The sequence below is a fragment of the Suricata suricatta genome, chromosome 4 (assembly GCF_006229205.1).
Source record: "Suricata suricatta isolate VVHF042 chromosome 4, meerkat_22Aug2017_6uvM2_HiC, whole genome shotgun sequence".
Taxonomy (NCBI): Eukaryota; Metazoa; Chordata; class Mammalia; order Carnivora; family Herpestidae; genus Suricata; species Suricata suricatta.
This window is the reverse complement of record NC_043703.1, coordinates 141,817,079-141,837,232: the sequence shown is the minus strand read 5'-3', so window position 1 is coordinate 141,837,232 and position 20,154 is coordinate 141,817,079. Positions and strand designations below refer to the sequence as shown.

The following is a 20,154-nucleotide window of genomic DNA, read 5'->3' as shown; positions in this document are numbered from 1 at the left end:
TTCACAACTCTTTATGCTTCTGCCCAGGGGCACCACCTCAGGTCACATTCATGATTTTCTTCATCAGGCCAAGGATCCTTGGAGGCAGGTGGGACAGATAAACCTTTAACTCCATTTTTTTTTAAGATGAAGAAATCTCTCAAGCTTAACTGATTTGCCCAAAGTCATACAAATGGTTAAAAAACAAACTGATCTTTAAAAAGACCTGGTCTTGTGGCCCTAAAGACACCACCTTTTACTAATGTTACCGCCAACAGAGATCTTCCATCCTTCTCCATCTGATCTTTCTCTCTTTTTAAAAATTTCTGCTATGGAAATCCAAGCCCATCATTCTCAACTTATCAACATTATCAAGTTGTGCAAAGATGCTCTTTTGTTTGGTTTAGTTTCATGGTATTTCATCTTCATTGTATTCCAATCCTCCAGATCCCTTCTTGGCTCCCAAACTGGCACTCCCTCCAATTTGGTTGGTTGGATGGCTAGTTCATTTGTTCATTCATTCATTTCTTCATTTGGAGGCTTGAGCCAGGTACGTTTCTGACCACCACTGTGTTTGTGATGCTTTTAACAAGTGTTTCTTTTTTGGTATTGTTTTCAGTTCATGGGCCCTAACCTCTGGTCCTTCCTCTGCTATGGTGCCAGTGATTTCTCATCTTATACTGATAAGCTGTCCTCATTCCCCGTTCATTTTATTCTTACTGGTTTCTGATTTATTTTATATTACTCTGGACTTGAATTCTCAGCTTGGAGGTGTTTCCCTGCTCATTTTTATTATTTGCTTATTTACTGTATATACATGCTTTTGACTCCTGCATCCAAGGTTATGATAGTGATGTTCGGAATCAGTCACTTTAGGTCAGTCCTCAGCCATCAACCTAAAGGCGCAGGTTAACTCCTTTTAAGGCTGACAGTAAATCATTGATACTCTTGCCTTGATCTTGATCCTCTGTACAAGTTTTACATATTTTTATAGTTGAATGAAAGAGCAGTGGTGTTCAATGGAACATAACGTGATAACAGAAATGTTCTATATTTTTGTGCTGTCAATATGGTAGCATTAGTGACATGTGGCTGTCAAGCAGTTGCAATATAGCTTATGTGGTGGAGGAGCTAAATTTTAGTTTTAATTAATTTTAATAAAAATATAAATAGCCTCATGTGGCTAGTGGTTGCCTAGCGGACAGTGTGGATCTGCTGTACTGCTACCTGCAGTGTGGACCCCGGACCAACAAGATTGCCATCCTTCGGGAGCGTGTTAGAAATACAGAATATTGGGCACATCTAGTTCTACTGAATTAGATCTGCATTTTAATAAGATCTCCAGGTGATTTTCATGCACACTCAAGTTTTTCCCCCAGGTGTACTGAGATATAATTGACATAATAACATTGTCTACTTTCAGGGTGTATAGGGCTGCTGATTTATATACTTATATATTGTAAACTGATTGCCACTGTCGGGTTAGCTAACAGCGCCATCACATCACATAATTACCATCTCTTTTTGTGGCAAAAACATTTAAGTTTTCCTGTCTTTGCAACTTTAAAGTATATAATGCAGTCTTATTAACTGTAATCATCATGCTGTGTATTATACCCCCGAGAAGTTACTCATCTTGTAACTGGAAGTTTATACTCTTTGACCAACATTTACTCATTTCCCCCACCCTCCAGCCCCCAGTAAACACCATTCCAGTCTATTTTCATGAGTTCAGCTTTTTTAGATTTCACATATAAGTGATATCATACAGTGTTTGTTCTCTCGCTGACTTGTTTCACTCAGCATAATGTGCTCAGGCTCCATCCATGTTGTCGCAAATGGCAGGATGTCCTTTCTCGTGGCTGAATAATATTTGTGTGTGTGTGTACACATCTTCTTTATCTGTTGATGGATATTTAGGTTGTTTCCAGTTTTGACTATGGTGAATAACACAGAGTGAACATGGGAGTGTAGCTTTCTTTTTGAGATCCTATTTTCATTTATTTTATTTAATTTATTTTTATTTATTAAAAAAAATTTTAATGCTTTTTATTTATTTTTGAGAGACAGAGAGAGCCAGCGTGAACAGGGGAGGGTCAGAGAGAAAGGGAGGTAGAGAATCTGAAGCAGGCTCCAGGCTCTGAGCTGTCAGCACAGAGCCCGACGTGGGGCTCGAACCCACAAACTGTGAGATCGTGACCTGAGCCGAAGTCGGATGCTTAACCGACTGAGCCACCCAGGGGCCCCTAAATTTTTCTTTAATGGTAAAAATTACCTTAATAGTTTCTCTTCTTCACATTGAAGTTTCTTATAGTCTAGAATAAGCCTTGCTTGGTCATAACTCTCTAATTATATTGTGGGATACAGTTAGCTAATATTTTATTTATAACTTTCATATCTATATTCAAATATGGAATAGCCTGATAAATTTTTGTTTGTTTTTACAATCCTTATCTGACTTTGTAATTAAGCTTACACCAGTCTTATAACAAAGGAGAAACCAAGTTCTAGTTTCTGGAACAATTTTTATGTCTTATATGATTATCCACCCTTATAGGTGGATGGAACTTTTCTATAAAATCATCTAAGCCTAGAGATTTTCAGGAAGAGGGAGGTCTTTGATTCTATTGTAATTCTTAATTGAGTACTTATAACTCAGAGCACTATTTATTCTTACTCTAATTTTGGAATTTCACGTTTTACCAAAATTATATTCATTTTATTGTCTCCTAATTACAAGTCTTCCTAGTATTGTTAATGTAAAACTTTTTTCTGTATTTGTGGTTTCTTTCAGTATTTATTACAGGTTTATATATTCTCTTTCTTTCCCCCATTAGTTTTCTCATGTATTTGTATATTGTATAATCTTTTGACAACACCAGCTTATTTAATGTCTTATTGTTGCTATGTTCTATTTCTCTGATTTTTGACCTTAGGTATGTGTTTTCTTTCCTTCCTCCTTCCCTTCCTCCCTCCCTTCCTCCTTTCCTTCCCTCCTTCCTTCCTCCTCTTCCTCCTCCTCCTCCTTCTTCTTCAGGATTATTCTGGAGGTTTTTTTCTAGCTTTCTTTCTGCACTAAAAAATTACCTCCAAGACTATTTCAAAAAAAAGTTTGGGGATAAGCTGCCTGAAGCCTTATATACCTGATATTATTTTTTATTTTACCAATATTTAAATGGTATTTTAGCTGGTTAGAAAATTCTAGGTTTGAATTCTTTTTCCATCAACATCTTAAAATATTACTTCATTGTCTTGTGTCCAGTTATGTTTTTGAGGGTTCATGTCATTCTTTTTCCTTTTTAGTTGATCTATTTTTTCTTTCTAGATGTTTTGAGAATTTTCTCTCCATCATTAATGTTCTTAAATTTCACTATAATATATTTAGGTGTGAGTTCCTTTTTTATCTATCTTGTTTAACACTGTTTCCTTTCAATCTGAAGTTATCTATTTTCATTATTTCTAAGAAACTCTCGGTCACAATACCTTTAAATCTATCCTCTCCCCATAGCTTATTTTCTCATTCTGGCTCCAAAGTCTGTGATCACTGCACAATCCTCCGTCTCTGAAAAGAGAGTCAACATTTTGTTGCCCTTGTCGGTTTAGGTACTGCCAGCTCCACCACACTGTGAAAGGCAGTGATAGGGTCTGATCTTCCATCTGTAGTCCTAGTGCATCAGTGCCCACTGTGTGTTAAATGAATGAATGAATGAATGAATGAATGAAGTTGAGAATGGAGGAGTATGAGAGGCCACAGGGCTAGAGCAAGAGGCACTATGGTGTCACAGAGCAGCAACCAAGCTTTATGCACCCGTAACCTCTATCAGCAGATCCCTCCCTGCGGGAATGAACACCTGGAGCAGCCAGCGGAGCCCAGTCATGCTCTGAGACAATGACGGCCATATCTCAATCAATCCTTGCCTCAAGCTCTACTCTGACTGTAGTAGGGATCCTGGGGTGAAGCTGATCTGACTTTTCTTGTCCGGCTGTGGGACCGATGGCAAGTTGTTCTGCTTTTTGACTCTCACTTTCCTTTTCTATAATGTGAGGATAATGACACTGCCATGCCCAATTTGTAAGGGTAGAAAGAGCAGCAAAAGAGACGTTTAAGTGCTTTGTAAGTGTGAAGAGCTGCATGTAACAAGGTGCTGCTGTCATCAGGGACATATCACAATGCACGCAAGAGCTTCTAGCCCTCAGGTCTGAGTTCTGAAGGTAGACACCCCATGGTCATGTGGAGTCCTGAATTTAAACCTGCTTCCCTACTCCCCACAGGTCTGCGGCTTTCCAGGTGATTGGGAAGAAACTTCTGGAAGTCAGAGCCAGCTTCCATCCAGCTGGAGCAGCAACTCCAGGCTGGTGATTATTCCTGCTCCTCACTCTCCCCTCCTACATGCTCAGCCCCAACATTCTGCTGTACTTTTCCACCCCACGCCCCACCTCTCAAACTTCCCTCTTCTGGTCTCATTGAGTCCCCAGCCTGGCCTCTGCTGCTTGTAAGAGGGCCCCACACCGAGCATTTCTCTTCCCTTCTGCCCAGCAGAACTTCCTTCACTATATCTACATGTCATGGCCCTTCTCTCAGCTAGGCCTGCATTGAGGAATTCAATCTAAGGGTCTCCTAGATGATCTAGCTTTACTCCTCATGAGTTGTTTATATAGACACCCCAAGTCCTAACCCAAAGAGGGCACCAATGGTGCAAATGTCAGGTCCCTGGACAGCCTGGTGGTCAGGAGGAGGAAGGACATATTTCAAACCCCTCAAATAGCCCACATACATAGTAAGGTAGAATCTTGACAAATACTCCCTTGGTTTCCAACGTACAGACATTTTTCTGGATAAGACTCTCTCTCCTGGACCTAGGCTATCAGCTCTTGGAAACACTTTCTCATTTTGGCTTCTCTTAATGCCCACTCTCAGCAACCTTTGAAACTTCATCGAGTCATGCGATTTCTTACCATCTCCTTTTTATTTTTTAAATAAGTTTGATGTCCCTTCAGTATTTGTGCCTTTCTCATCTTCTTTCATAACAGCCTTCTTTTGTATAGCTTTATGTTAAGAGGCTTTAAGCATGGGTGGGAAATTGGGTTGGATTATCTTGGGTACCATCTGACTTTGAACGCATTGATTCTGTGAAATTTACAACAGAGTTAACACTTAACTAGCACCACTGAGGATCACTAATGATTAAGCCTTCAGTTATATGGATGGTGCCTTTCTGCTTACTAAGAAGATACAGTGCTAACCAGCAACTTCTTTGCTCAGTGTAACGCTTAGTGAGTTACTCTGACATTGTCTTACATTCAAACTAGCCATATTCCCAATGTGCTTTGGAAAGCCTATCTTAGTAATGGCAATAACAGAGAGCACACAATATACCAGGCATTGTCCCAAGTACTTTAAATATGTTAACTTGTTTATTTCTCATAATAATATTATGAGATAATTAACATTTTTACTCCTACATTACAGAAGGGAGAACCAAGGCACAGAGATACTAAGTAATTTGCCCAAGATCAGAGTCAGTAAATGATAGAGCTGGGATCCAAACTTAGCAGTCTGGCCTCTTAACTACAACCCATGGTACCTCATAAAGCTCAGAAAAGGTTATTATACACTCCCTCACATCGAATTATGCTGTCATATATCCTTCCGGGAGACCATGAGGATCCTCTCCTTTCCCCCTTGTCATTATAATGTGTCTGGGGTCTACCTGCTACACACTGAAAAAAGAATTCGGAAACCTTTGAAAGAGGTGAGTCCTAGAAATAAAGGTACTGAAGCTACAGTAAGAAACCGGAAGTAAGCAATGGCTTGAGTCAAAGTCAGAAGGCTTGGAGGGGGGAGTGGAGGAGGAAATGAGGGTCTTATCAAGGACTGTGAAATCGTAAATGGGTGCCATCCAGAAGATGAATAAATTATAAAGTTGTCAAATTCATCAGTAGAATTTTATTTGAAGTCTAACAGGGTGTTTTGTTTTGTTTTGTTTTGTTTTGTTTTGTTTGGAACTAGGCAATCTGACTTGGAAGAAATTGATTTCAAAATGGATCTGGGAGAGTAAAAGGGCCAAGAATAACTGAGAAGCAATTGTGAAAAAGTAGAACGTGGAACAACTTGCCCTACCAGGTATCAAGGTTTATTATCAAAATGTTTCGTAATGAAGACAACAGAGTTTGGGCAAAAGGCTAAACCAATAGAACAGAACAGAAAGCCCAGTCATTGGCCCACTGGTGTCTGGAAACAATACCAGTTAGAGATGGTGTTACAAACCCATGTGGAAAGGGTGGTCTATTTAATAAATGAATCCTAGGAACTTTTGTCCATATGGAAAATGCAATATTAGATTTCTCCTTTAAATCAACCCTATGTAGATTAAAGAACTCAAACAAAAAGCAAAAGTTTAGGGGTGCCTGGGTGGCTCAGTCAGTTAAGCCCCTGGTCTCGGCTCAGGTCAGATCTCACGTTTGTGGGTTTGAGCCCCGCATCAGGCTCTGTGCTGACAGCTAGCTCAGAGCCTGGAGCCTGCTTCCGGTTCTGTGTCTCCTTCTCTCTCTCTCTGACCCTCCCCCTCTCATGCTCTGTCTCTCTCTGTATCAAAAATAAATAAAAAAACATTTAAAAATTTTTTAAAAAAGCAAAATTTTAAAGCATAGGATGAAAATATGGAAAATTCTTTATGACCTTAAGATAAGGAACAATTTCTCTTCAAAAAATAGAAAACCTAAAAATTTAATAATTTTGACTACATGAAAATTAACTTCTGCATAACAAAAGGCCACTATAAAAAAGTGAAAAACAAGCCATAGCTTGGGAGAAGGTACTTGCAATGAGTGTAACATACAAAGAAACCTCTCAAATTAATTAGAAAAAGATATATAGCCTTGGGAAGAAATGGGTAAAGAATATAAACTATTGATTTGTAGAAGAGGAACCCCAGAAGGTCAATAGAAATACAAAAGATTCTTGCTTCCACTGTTAAGCAAAGAAATACAAATCAAAACAACGATGAAATACCATTTACACCTACCAGCTCAGGGAAAATTTATGTCAGCCAATGCCAAATGTTGGCAGAGCTATTAAATCACGGAAACTCATTCCCTACTAGTGGCATTGTAAGTTGGTACAAGTACTTTGGAGAGTAATTTGCCATTAACTAGTAAAGCTGTAGGTGGTCATGTCCAGAAATTCTGCTCCTAAGCATCTAGTCCTATATGTGAACACAAAGAGACATGTATTAAGATGTTTGCTATAGCATGGAAACAACCTAAATATCTATCAACAAGATGTTGGATAACCAAATCATATTACACTTACATAATACAATGTAGTCCAGCATGTGTGGGCACAGATAAAAATCTCACAATTGGAAGGCTAAGGGAGAAATGAACACTGCAGAAGATGATGATGTTGTATATACACACACACATAGTTTAAAAGTTGGCAGGGCATAACAATACTTTATAATGTTTATGGATACATAAAAATGCAAGACAAATAATTGAAAAAAAACATAAAAACACACATGAGCACTGAATTCAAAACAGTGCTTAGGGGCACCTGGGTGGCTCAGTCAGTTGGGCATCTTACTCAGGTCATGACTGCATGATCTTGAGATGGAGCCCCATGTCGGGATTTTCTCTCTCCTTCTTTCTCTGTCCCTCTCCTGCTCGAACAAGTGTTTCTCCCTCTCTCTCTCTCTCTCTCTCTCTCTCTCTCTCTCTCTCTCTCTCTCTCTCAAAATAAACAAACTTAAAAAACAAAACAGTGCTTAGCTCTGGGAAATGAGGGAGGGGATGGGCTGGGGAGAAACCCAGAGGGGAACTCCATTGTATCTCTAACATTTGCTGTCTTTGAAGTAGAAGGACCCAAAGCAAATAAGGCAACATGCTAATATTTGCTAAAGCTGATGTGGCTGTCATTAGCTCTGCCCACCAAATATTTCTGGCCCTCTGCCTTCCAGGCCTAGGGTAGGGTTGAGTTACCATCCACTCTGAGGTTAGGGATGTCCTGGAGACTTATTTTGGCCAATCAGCTGGAGTGGAAGTGACTTCCATTTCTGGCCTCAGGAGCTGGTGCACAAAAGTTTTGGCCAACACGGCAGCGCAGAGTCAAAGCTCTCTTCCCCCATCCCTGTGCAGACATGATAGCCTCCATGGTACCCAAGGACAGGTGGATGAGTAAGAAATGAACCTTTCTTGCTTTCAGCCACTGAGACTTGGGGATGTTTGTTAGGACAGCATAACCAAGTCTGTCCTGATACAGCCGGAAGTTTGTCCACAGGGATTCACTGAATTGGTCTCTGCCTCTATCTACAGGTTGAAAAATAACAAAGAAAAAGTTTTAAGTTTTCAAATTGGACTGGATTAATCACAGTTCTCGGCCCATAGCCCACTATGTTTACTGGTCTGTGCCAGGCCCCTCTCTTACTTTCCAGACTCCAGCTGGAAGCAATGTGGACCTACAGGAGAGGTGGGTAAGGGGGGCGAGCGATGGGTTTGCCCTCCCAGCCTGGATCCAGGTTCCCTCCAGGGCCGGGTGCTAGCCCGCAACATCTCTCAGCAGCTAGCAGGAATCAGAAACCCGATGAGACAATGTTCGCTCTCCTCCAGAGAAGTGTAAACAAGAATGGTGATGCATGCAGTGACCCCCAACAGGTGCAGACTCTCCGTATGGCTTTTGGAAAAATTGGAAAAAATGGAGTAGCCTTTCCCCCAGGTAGTCACCTTTCCTGCCCCTTTGAGCCGGCACCTGTCCTGCATCCCCACAAACCAGTCACTGTGTCCTCAGGTGCAGGTCACCTTGGCAACAAATGCTAGGAAAACTTTCTCACCCACATCTTGGCTTTCAGGTTCCTTTTGAGGGCTGCCTGCAAAGCCCGCAGGAGTGAAAACCCCAGAAAGAGGTGGGGAGGTGGGGACAGAGTGCTGTGGAGAAGGAAGCGAAACTCATGCTCCTGGCCAGTTCTGTTCCGTACTGTGCAGTGAAACACAAGCGGCCTGGAAGTCACTGTGAAATGCAATGCCTTTGAGAAGTTCCGTGGAAAGAATGATATCATGGTCAACCACTCCCTGCACCCCCCCCCCCAACCTTTTTTCCAGCGGGAGTGAGAAATAAATAGACTGACACATTTTCCAGTCAGGGAGCCGTTCTGGAGAGCAAGTTTACCTTGGCACAAGCGCTCAGGTGGGGCTGTGAGAAACCTTATCTGTGCTTTGCCCAGAATACGAGGAGCCCTCATCTCCCCGGAGCCTTGGCCACCGTGCAGGGGACCGCAGGAGGGAGGTGAGCACGGTGAGCAGCAGGCTGGCCAGAGCCCCCGCAGAGTCAGACTGGCCAGGGAGCCTCAGGTAAATATTGTCCATATTTGATTGACAGACTCATTACTGACTCTCTGCTGGTTACCAAGAGAAATGCCATCAAATCCACCGGATTCAACGGTAAAACTGACGTCCCTTAACTGGATGCTTCTCAAACTGTAATGTGCATATGGTCACCTGGGGACCTCATTAAATGGCAGCTTCTGATTCAGCAGGTTGGGCAGGGCTGAGGAATCATGTTGCTAACAAGCTGCTGGGCCCGTCGACAGACCTCACTGAGAGCTCGCAGAGTCTTAGGGTTCAGATGTCGGTGTGCAGGTTACACAGGCGAAATAGTTACCGTTTAAGGAGCTCTGCCTTGACTCAGTGACAGGTGCTGGGCCAGGTGGTTTCTGGCATCTAGCTCTTTCCCCTTTACACCAGCTCTTCGAGGGAGGTGTTATTATCCCCGCCTCTCCTGGACAGGCAAGGAAATAGAGGCTAAGAGAGGTTAATTCGTGCTATATACGTGTCATTTCCAAGAGATTTCATGACTACCTTCCCTCCCCCTCCCGGTGATCTGAAATAACCCGAAGACAAAGGATAACAAACACCCTGTAGTCGAGCTGGGTGATTCTGCCTGTGGTGATTTGCCCTCTTGATCCCCGAGAATGAGTAATTCCTTTTGTACAGGATTGGGAGGGCCCAGAACAGGAGTTCAGGAATCCTAGAATTCATATCTGGCCTCGTAAGGTCTGGCCTCAGCAGAAACAGCAAGTCAGGAAGGTGGACGAGCCTTGTTTTAAATCCCTCTGGTGTTCATGTGTTCACCCCTATGACATGCCTTTTGAGATTCTTCCTACCTGGAGCAGGTGCTTTGAATGGCTCTTTGCCTCTTAGGACCATTCAGGATTGCAAGAGGAACAAAATACCCCAGCCTGTGGGAAAGCCAAAGTGGAGGCAATGATAGCTGGACTGACTGACTGACCTGGAGATATTTAAATATCTCAAAGAACTGTGATGTGAGCTTGCAAAACCCAGGCAGCCTCCGGGTATGGACTTGCATCATGCCCAAATCTTAAGGAGCAAGGCAGCCCTACTGGCTGGGCCTGGCCAGGCACTATGCATAGCAAAGCGGGGACAATGAGATGCCCCTGTAGACCCGTTGGAAGACCTGACTTTTGGTGGCCACTCAACAGGCCGGCCTCCCCCAGGACACCACTTAGCAGTTGAACCTCACCCAGCAGTCTGGAGATGTGACCAGGATTTGCACCGCAGGGTGGGAAGGCTAAGTTCAGGCCCCGCCATGGAGATAGATCACAACCTCATCCTGGCTGGGAAGTTGTTACAAGGAAGAAAATCCTCAGAAAATGCATTGGAAGCCTCCAAAGAAGTCAGCTATACTATTGTCGTTTACATATTATATCATTCTAGAGAGCATTTGATGGCGTTTACAGACACCATGGAAAATAGAGCGAAGTTAAAAAAAAAATAAGAGAGGGGCACCCGGGTGACTCAGTCGATTAAGCGTCCGGCTTCAGCTCAGGTCACAATCTCATGGGCCGTGGATTCGAGCCCCACATCAGCCTCTGTGCTGACAGCTCGCTCAGAGCCTGGAGCCTGCTTCAGATTCTGTGTCTCCCTCTCTCTCTCTGCCCCTCCTCCACTCACGCTCTGTCTCTCTCTCTCTCAAAATAAAATAAAAGATATTAAAAAAATTTTTTAATGAAAAAAATAAGAGAGACTACGGAGGTGAATAGAGGTAAATGGGGATAAAGCCTGATGTAGTTAATACCTCCTCAAATACTGTGAGGTCCCCCATACTTGGACCAAGGCTTCTTCACATCAAGCTCTGACTCTGTAACCTAAAGAGTGAAAGTGCAAAGAAAAGCACACATGGCACTCACCGCCCCCACGACGAGCAGAAAAGAAGCAGGACCTTCAGAGAGGTACATCCATTCCTGTGCTGGGGGTCCCCGGGGGGAGAATCGGAAGACACAGTGGAATGCCATGAAGTGCGGCCTCAACACGAGCTCTGGGGTAAACCCCATGGGTTGTTCGTGAGGATGTTTCCTAGAACACCCCAGTGCAGGCTAATGGACATGACTGCCTTGTCCACAAAGAGCAATTATGGAAGAATCCAGACCTGCCCCAGCTCAGCTGGCTTAAGTCCAGGATAAAAACCTGAAGGGCTGACTTCTACGGCCCCCTAGGCCCTTTCCCTCTGGAAATCTAAAGTCAATCTTTTCTCCAGGTCTGGTGTCACCTTCACTCAGTGCTTTGGGGAGTGAACCCCTAGAACTCCCGGCAAAGCTGCAGACATTGATGGGCAAGTTGAGGGGCACCACAGCTCTGTCCCCAGGCTGGGAGCAGTGGTCTCCCTGTCATGAGCTTCTGGGCACAGAGCAGTCTCCCTTCTGAGGACAAGCACAGGCCAAGGAGCCAGAGGCCCAGACCAAGTGCTGGCCCTGAGTTCACCACTCACTGACTGTCACTGCTGAGGCAAGGCAACCCCTCTCTCTGGGCGTTAGTTCTGTCACCTGCAAAATGCAGATGGACTAGCATTTCATCTGTCCCTCCCTGAGGATTCCCGAGCTGCAGGCCTCCGCAATGCATGGCAAACTGAAGTGAGGCCATAAAGTGGAGTTGCAAGCTTTGGGCTCTGTGGTAGAAATAGAAATGTGCCACCCGGATCCCTGGTCAGACGAAGGCCCAGGGTCCAGCTGTGGTGAGAGAGGCCAGCAGATAGCCTCCAGCTGTCAGCTCCTTTGAGGTTGGCACCAGCCAAAGACAGCCACCTCTCTCAGGATCACGCCCTTCCCCAGGACAGCCCACACTGTGGGTGGAGCCAGGCAGGGAAAAGAAGGCAGTGGAATTTTGTCCCAATGTAGGACATTCTGACAGGTAATATTTGCTCCAAAGCTCTCTGTAGGATTGGCCAAGATCTGCGGAGTCCTCATCTCTGATAGACTTCCTCCTGGGCCCGAGCCTGATTCTTCCCCTGCCTTTCCTGGGTGTTGTCCCAAACCCATATCTGCAGATGTCCCACATCTGCCTCTGGAGAACCCATCTGCAACAGCATGCAAGCACCCACGGCCCCCAGACTGGCCAGGCGCCTAGACTGCCATGGACCCAAGAGTGAGAGAAACAACTGGTGTGGACAGTGTGACAGCATGTGCAGCCATAACTACAGCTCAGGGGTGATCATCACGTGGGACCCCCCTCCACCTACAAGGCCAGACCCCCTTCTCCCCAGAACAGCCCCTTTGACACTTGGCTTTTTCAGCAGGTGCCACCAGTTTTGCAATGGCTCACATTCAAGAAACCCCAGTCTTCTCCAAGTCCCTTTCTCTACTACTCCACATCCAAATGAGAACGGAACCTCCACCTTTGCCTTGCCTCTGCCATCACCTGCACCTCCCCCCGGGGGCCATCGCAGCAGCCCCCTGCAGACCCCCCTCTCCAGCTCACCCCTCCTTTCTGTCCAGTGGCTATCCCCCATGCAGGGTCCTATCACTGCGAGGCCTCCTCTGCCCCCCGCGGCGCAGCGTTGCTCTGTAGGAGGAAGAGAGCGTTGGGTGTGTTGGAATCACACCAGTCCCTCACACCTGTTTCCCCCGAAGTCACTGGGAAGCGTTCGTTGCTGTTTGCAACAAATACCCACGCACAAAGCTGGTAAAACAAGGTGGATGAGATGTCTGTGTTTCTGTTTGGATTCAGGTCAGCGTGATTTCCCTACCTCGGCCCCAGAAGACAGAGCTTTTGTCAGCGGCTGCGGTGTCTCTGGTACACAAGTGCATGCGCGTGTGTGGACGTGTGGAGTCCCGACAACAAAAAGGGGAGCTAGGTGATCCGCTGGCACTTGATTCTAGGGTGGTGAGAAATACTCTGTGATACAAATGGCTTTAAAATGCCCACATCCTCGCGTGTAGACGGGCATGTGGGAGACTGTACACCTGCCGGCGAGGGCTAGTCTAGCCTCCCTGGACTCACAGGGGCTCCCACACCTGTGTGCTTCTAGCTGGGGTGTCGGCAAGTACAAGAGCCCGTGCAAAGACTCCAAGAAAGTGCTGGAAAGAGGAAGAGATGGGATATCAACCATTAGACTTGGCATCCTTCTCTTCTAAGAGAACTGGCATGGCCTCACTTTCTCAGAAACCCAGAGAGGCTTGCTGCTCTTGTTCTCCTGCGAGCGAGCAACAAAATGAAGAAATTAATGTTTCACTTTCCCTTCTTTGTACTCTGTTTTCGAGCAGATCTGATGGAGGATCATTTACTATCACACCTTTCTGCCGAGGAAGCTGAGCGCTTCTCACTAGGAACTCCTTACTGTGCAGCGAGCTGAGGGCAGGGAATGTCAGGCCCATTTTACAGAGAGTAGACTAAGGCCAAGTGAGGAGACCCAGTCATCCTCTTGTTGAGAATGTCAGACGACATTATGATCTGGAGACATTCACGAGTTTTTATAGGTTCCTCTTTTTAAATTGAAGAATCACTAAGCATTGTGGAAGGTGAGCATCCTGCAGATGTAGGCCATAAAATGAGAATGACCCTCGTATGTGTGCAGGGGACCCTCTAGGCTGGAACTGGACTAGTGAGGCAAGGCTCTCATTCGTGCACTCTCCATGCACTCTGCAATTCAAAAGAGCAGGTGGCGAGGAGCAAGGAACGCCCCCCCACTCCACCCCCACACACCTCCGGAGAGACTCCAGCACACATACTGCTCTAGCTGTTTTCAGTAGTAACATCACGGGCATTAAAGCGAGCATCTAGCGAGAAAACAGTCTTGGGAGAATCTCCTCCTGTCTTTCTCATTTTTGCTTCCCAAGAGAAGGCCTGGATGAAAAGGAACAAGATAGAGGCAGGCGAGGAGCACAAGGCTCATTTGCTGCAGTGGTGCAGGCTTCAGAAGTCGAGGTGCGGGCTGCCCAGCTGCCCCACTGTCCCCAGAAGCGGACAAGGCTCCTGCCTGAACCCATATCGTCCCAGTCCATCTGCTCAGGAGGCCCAGAAGCCCTGTGGGGAGCCTCTGCTGTCCTGAGGGCCTCAGTAAGCATGTGAAAAGGCATATGGCCTTTCTTACTGTCAAGGCTTGTCATCAGCTTTGCTCAGGTCAGTACAAGACTTCTTTCCTGGTGCACACCTAAGCTGCTTGGCTGGGCCTGGACCTGGGCAGGTGCACTGGGTGCCTGGGGCCCTCTCAGAGGAGTCCCCGTCTGTCTGAAGCTTTTTAGTAAAAAGGGAGGAGGAAAAGAATCTGCCGAGACCCCTTCCCCCCTCACATTGATCCCTGGGTTTCAGCCCCTAGGTGCTGTTGCCAGATTACAGCTGGGGGCAAGGATTCCAGTCAGATCCCTCCAGAAGGAAAGCCCACTGGCTGCCCCCACCCCAGCCCTCTGAGAGGTTCACTTCTTGCTCTGTCTTACCACTGCCTGGTTTCCCCTCAGATTTCTGCCATCAACCATCAACAGTCTCTGTGACCACAGAAAGGGCTCTTTCCTCTCACCCATTTACCCTGCCCGAAACGCCATTGTTCGACGGAGGCCCTAGAGGCATTTCGGGCTAGTCTGTCTCACCATAGTGTGACATTATGTGTCAAGTCAAGTGTGCCTGCTTTGCAGCTGCCTGGGATTAGGGAGTTGAAAGACAGATACTTTCGTGGGAAAGAAAAGCATGGGTTTTGGAGCTTGCAAGGCTGTTATGAAAGGAGCATGGGTGTCTGGAGATCAGTGGGCGCCCTGGGCAGGTCAGAGAGAGGTGTGAAACGAGAGGGAGTGGAAAGAGGAAGTCTTAGAAGACACGGTTCACATAAACTCAATTTGACCTACTTAACACTTCTGCCTGGGCACCACCTAACTGGAAAAGAAATGCTGATATTAACTCAACGCAGAGCTGAGGGAAACTGGATGGGTCTGGCCAGTAGCAGTGATGGACATTTTCCTGCTAGAAATTCTGTACACAGTCCATTCTGCAGAGTGCAAGGACCTTTGGTGGCCAATAGGTTTTCGATTCAGCATGCACACTTGGAGTGGTGGGGGGCTCCAGTGCCCCCTCCCAAGATTAAGATTCTTCTGCTCACTCCTAGCTCCCAGCACACCCCTGGCATGCTTTTACCCCTGGGCCTTTGCTTTTGCTGTTCTTGTAGATAGGATTGCCCTTCTCTGGCTTCTGCCCATCCTTTGAGGCCGGCTCAATGGCATCCTTTCTCTTTTGCTTTTCCTGATACCATTCATTTATTCATTCAACAGACATATCTTGAATACCTGCTATGTGCAAGGCACTCTTTCAGGTGATGAAGTCCAACAGTTAATGAAGCAAATTCAGTCCTTACCCTTAAAGAGCTCATATTCTGGTGGTCAGCACCCCTCTTCCCAAGACGAGAGGAATCACACCCCCCAGCATGGTCACCTGTCTCTACTGCAGTGGTTATCTTCCGGCCTTAGAGGGGGCTGGCGTTTGGTCCTCCCAGTCTCCCCAGTGAAGGAGCCCATGCCAAGCACTAGAGGTGGCCCTTGATTTCTTGATATTACATAAGGAACTCAAGAGCAACAAATCTGATAGCATAGGCAGAGGTGAGGGGGCTATATGCAAACTTACATGCACAACTTACATGCACGTGTGCCATTTTTACTCAGCCTTATGATTGTGTAAGGGATACTAAAGCAATTTAGGGAATTTGTCCTAAAGCTGTGTTGGCCTGGGCAGACACACTGTTACCACTGAGAGTGTGTTTCTTTGGGATGGCTTTGAGGGGTGATGGATTCAGGAGAGCCAGCCAGCAGCTGGCACATAGTAGGTGCCTAAGACCTGGCTGAATTGCTGCTGAAAGGGCAGGGAAGTGTAATACGGACCCAGCTATCTGATCCCCCGCAGAGTCTGGGCACCATGTGGGTGTGAAGCACACCCGGGGCTCCAGCGAGCTGGTGTGAGCTCGGGTTACACTTGGCAGAGGCGGTCTGAAGGAGCTGCTCCCTGGTGCATAATTCACCTCTCGCTCCTCCACAGAGGGGTGTGAAGCCAGGAGGGACGTCGCTGGCCCCTGGAGGAAGCAGGGCGACATCCTGTACCCTTGAAAAGAAAACGGAAAGTCCTTTTCTTCACGAGAAACTATTGTGTTTTCCTAACCCACAGGTATGCCAGAGTCTCTCTGGTCCAGAGCTGTGGGTGACAGGGGGGAAGTTGGGGGGGAGGGGCAGTCGGAGGGGCACCAAAGGGAGTTTGGATTGTTTCATAGTCTGTGCTCTTTGTCTAATTCAGGGACGTAGCAGCCTGCTGGAGCCCACCCCGAGGAGCCCTGTGCTATATGATACATGTCCTGGTGAGAGGAACCTCTTTTCTGGCTGTTAAAGTACATTCCTGTGTAGATGTGGAAGGAGAGAAAGCGCACTAGAGCCAGAGCTAGGATAGGAATGTGAGCATTTCCTTAATTGGACACGAGTGCCTTGAACTGGTTCCAATTTTAGTGTTTTCTTTCAAGAGCCTGGACCCTAAAGATTCCATAGAGTTTTCTTTCTCTAAAAATCCCCTTGGTTCAAAGGCCCCTTGATAGAAATAAAGACAAAGCCAGGGCTGAATCTCTTTGATATGCAGGAAGGCAAGCGTTTGTGGGCTGGCAGATCCCAGGCTTATTTGGGGGGGCGGGGTCGGCAAGGCAAGAGGGTTCTGGGTGGAAGGAAGGAGGCCCCTCCTAAGAAGTCTCAGTGCAAGAGGACCCATACACTTTACGTCGGGCCCCAGAGCCCTGATGATAGGATGCAAAGCCCTTTCCCCTTCAGCATTTGTAGGAGCAATTTCTCTTAGCCTTATTAGTGTCCCAAGAGCTAAAGATTCTTCTTGCCTGCTTCAGGAGACTGGGACTCCTAACAGCAGTCAGGCAACGTGCCTGAGAACGTATGGTAAAATGAGTCAGAGGCTAGAGGATTTTGTCTGATGGGCGTGGGCTGTTTGTGCATGGACTGATTCCCTGGTGCGTCCAGAACCCAGCTGGACATATGCTGCGAATCACGGAAGACTGGAGGAGCTCACAGGGGGCAAGGGGGGACGTGGGGCCACCGGCCAGAGCCTCACTACTTGCCTCTCCTGTCTGTCCCACCCGGAGCTAGAAACTTCACTCAAGGGACTCCAGGGGAAAATGGGGCGGTCCGTGGTTGAACGGAGTAAAAAAACCAAAGCAGATGCAATCAACTCTGCTGAACCCCATCTTTCCCCCCAAACACCTTAAAAACAAGCCCTGTGTCTGCTCAGTGCTTTCCAGCTTATCGAGTGTTTTCATAACACTATCTCATTTCATCCTCACATCAACCCACACACACATTCTTGCCTTTCAGATTTCTTACGTACTCAAACGAGTTTTACTGAAAAAAATTGGCTAGAAACTCCCCTTCTCCTACTCAGTTTTTTTTTTTAACCCTAAGTCTTTGACTGATATCTTTAAGAAACTCCCAGATCCCCAGGGTGTGAAATGTGTTTATTCTGACAGCCCTACCCCACTGGATGGACTCCAGTAGTCCTGGTCTTTGCCTTTGGAACCAACTTTTTTATATTCAGTTTGTAGTTTCTCTGTTAAAACAAATAAACAAAGAAGCCACAAGGGCCAGGATAAGTGTAGTATTATGGGGGGAAACATAGGTTTTAGAATCAACAAGGCCCACAGTCAAATTTTGGTGTAGCCATTTGAGAGCTGTGTGGCCATGACCCAGTTAATCTTTCAGAGCCTCTCTTCCTTCATCTGACAAATGGGACAATAGTGTGCCTATGTCTTAAAGTCATTGTGAGGCACAAATTGTGCTAGCAGATTCGAGTGTACCTTAGCAAAAAGCTGCTCCATGAAGTCCCTTAAGGCTAAACTGAGGCACCACTGCTAGGCAAATTTCATACAATAGTGTCTTTTTGCAAGGCAGAGGGGAGATAAAGCATGGAAATAGACTGCTAAATGAATTCAGATGGAGACTTTTTAATTTAATGAATAATTAGTATATGGCCTGCATACCGGGCACAGTGGTGCCGGAGGGAACTCTAATAAGATATAAAGTAATTCTTATTTTAGGTGTGAGAGCAAAGGAGTTGCGAAACTGGATGTATGCGGCGTTTGAAAGCAAGGCAGGTGTGATTACACTTGGATTTTTATTGAAGCAGAATTGCAGTGGGACCCTTGAGTTCCTGGGGACAAAGGTGGAAGAAGGAGGGGGTGCAGAGGCCTGTTTAGTTTACTGGGCTGCACATAACAGAAGCTCAGTAAATGTCAGTGGAGGGCTGATGTGGTTTGGAGAGTTTAGGTCCTGCGTTTCACTTCTGCTGCTGACTTCTTGGCAGAGGTAGTGCAAGGCATAGGGTGGTAGCGGAAAAAACATCGGCCCAGTGGTCTGCAGGCCTGCGTTCGGGTTCCGTCTACACCATTTAATAGCCTGGTGACCTTGGACATGACATTTAATCTCTTAGGTGTCTTCTCACCTGTAAAATGAGGAGACTGGGCTCGGTGATTTGGAAGGTCTCTTAGCTCTAAGTTTCTGGGGCTCTATGTTAACTTCATTCACTGGTGTTTCTGTTTATTTATTCGAAGGCTGTAGGGACAGTAGGAAGATATCCTATCTCATAGGATATTGGGAAGCATGTTCAAATACCCTGTGTCTTTACAGAGATGATCCCTAACAATGTAGCAGAGTAGCTGTGTGATCTTTGGCCGGTGCCCTAATTTATTCCAGTCTCCGTTTGCACACTGTAAGCTAGGGACTCTATGTTGTGCTGTGGTAATCTTATTACCTGCGTCCCATATTTTCATGTGAGTGAATGCATCGCCGTGGTTCCCGTGGGGAAACAGATAGTGTAGATTTGGGGTTCTAACCCAAAGCTTGCTTTCCACTCCAACTTACTGACAAGAGATAAATTTTAGTTAAAATGGCATTAATACAAAGTTTCTTCCAGAGCAGGGATCAGGTAGTTAGTTACCTCAAGGTTCTCCAATGTCGGAAATTTGCAGGAGGCCAGACATCTGCTGACCGAGGCCTTAGTTCCCAACCTCTTAAAAATGAGGTCATTTCGACACTCTAAGGGTGTGTATGTGTTGCAAGCGGGTCCGGGGTAGCTTTCTGAGTAAAGAAAACTTCACAAGCAAAAATCACAAATAGGTAACGTGGGACTGTTGGTCTGTAAAAGTGGTGAGTCAGTCTTTCATCCCAGGTCTCGCCAGGGATTGCTTCTGGGGAGAAATGGCAGAGGGCATCAGTTCTGCTTTCCCAGGGCTTACCTCAGGCCTTGTCAGGTTCCAACCTGGAAACCAGCTCTCCAAGCATTGGCTTCTCCTTTGGCTGCATAGATGACAACATGTCACACCCAGCCTTTGAGAAGCTTCTCCACCTTATGGAAAAGGTACAAACACCCCCCTCTGTGAGCAGTAACCCCATACTGGAGCACGTCCCTTAGCACCTGTCCATAGAAGCATCGACCTCCATTAGGTCACTACCTGGAAAGGAGCATCCCGAAGGTGGTACTTGGCGGCATAAATCGATTTCTGATCTATCTTACGGGGTGGAGTTGGGGGTGGGGAGAAGCTCCTGAATTTCTCTGGTTGAAAGGAACAGCTTGGGGAGAGGAGCTTGAAGCTGTGTGTTCATAGGAAGTACACTGTGTATAACTTAGGTTGTATATATGAATGACTAAACATAGCAAGTTTTTTTAATTTAATTGTTAGGTTGTTTTTGTTTGGGTTAGCTGGGGAGGGCTGGTGAAAATTATGTGGGCTTCCTCAAGGTCCTGCCACTGTTAAACCCTCACCATTAATCCTATCACCCTTTACCTGAGATAAGCTTATGTGTATTTTCACTTTTAAGCGCGTGTCTATGGATTTCATACATTCACTACCTTTCAAAGAGCTGACTTCAAAAG

The 20,154-nt window shown here is 46.0% G+C and overlaps 2 long non-coding RNA genes across 2 annotated transcripts; both read left to right on the top strand.

Moving 5' to 3' along the window:
* The first annotated feature begins 4,249 nt into the window (after positions 1 to 4,249).
* Positions 4,250 to 8,405, top strand: LOC115289133. The gene is made up of 3 exons (XR_003907403.1): positions 4,250 to 4,335; positions 5,990 to 6,103; positions 8,293 to 8,405. It is a non-coding gene; the product is annotated as an uncharacterized LOC115289133 (long non-coding RNA).
* A 4,613-nt stretch (positions 8,406 to 13,018) lies between these two features.
* On the top strand, positions 13,019 to 16,591 carry LOC115289132. Its single transcript, XR_003907402.1, has 4 exons — positions 13,019 to 13,120; positions 13,295 to 13,491; positions 16,279 to 16,404; positions 16,531 to 16,591. It is a non-coding gene; the product is annotated as an uncharacterized LOC115289132 (long non-coding RNA).
* Positions 16,592 to 20,154: the final 3,563 nt, after the last annotated feature.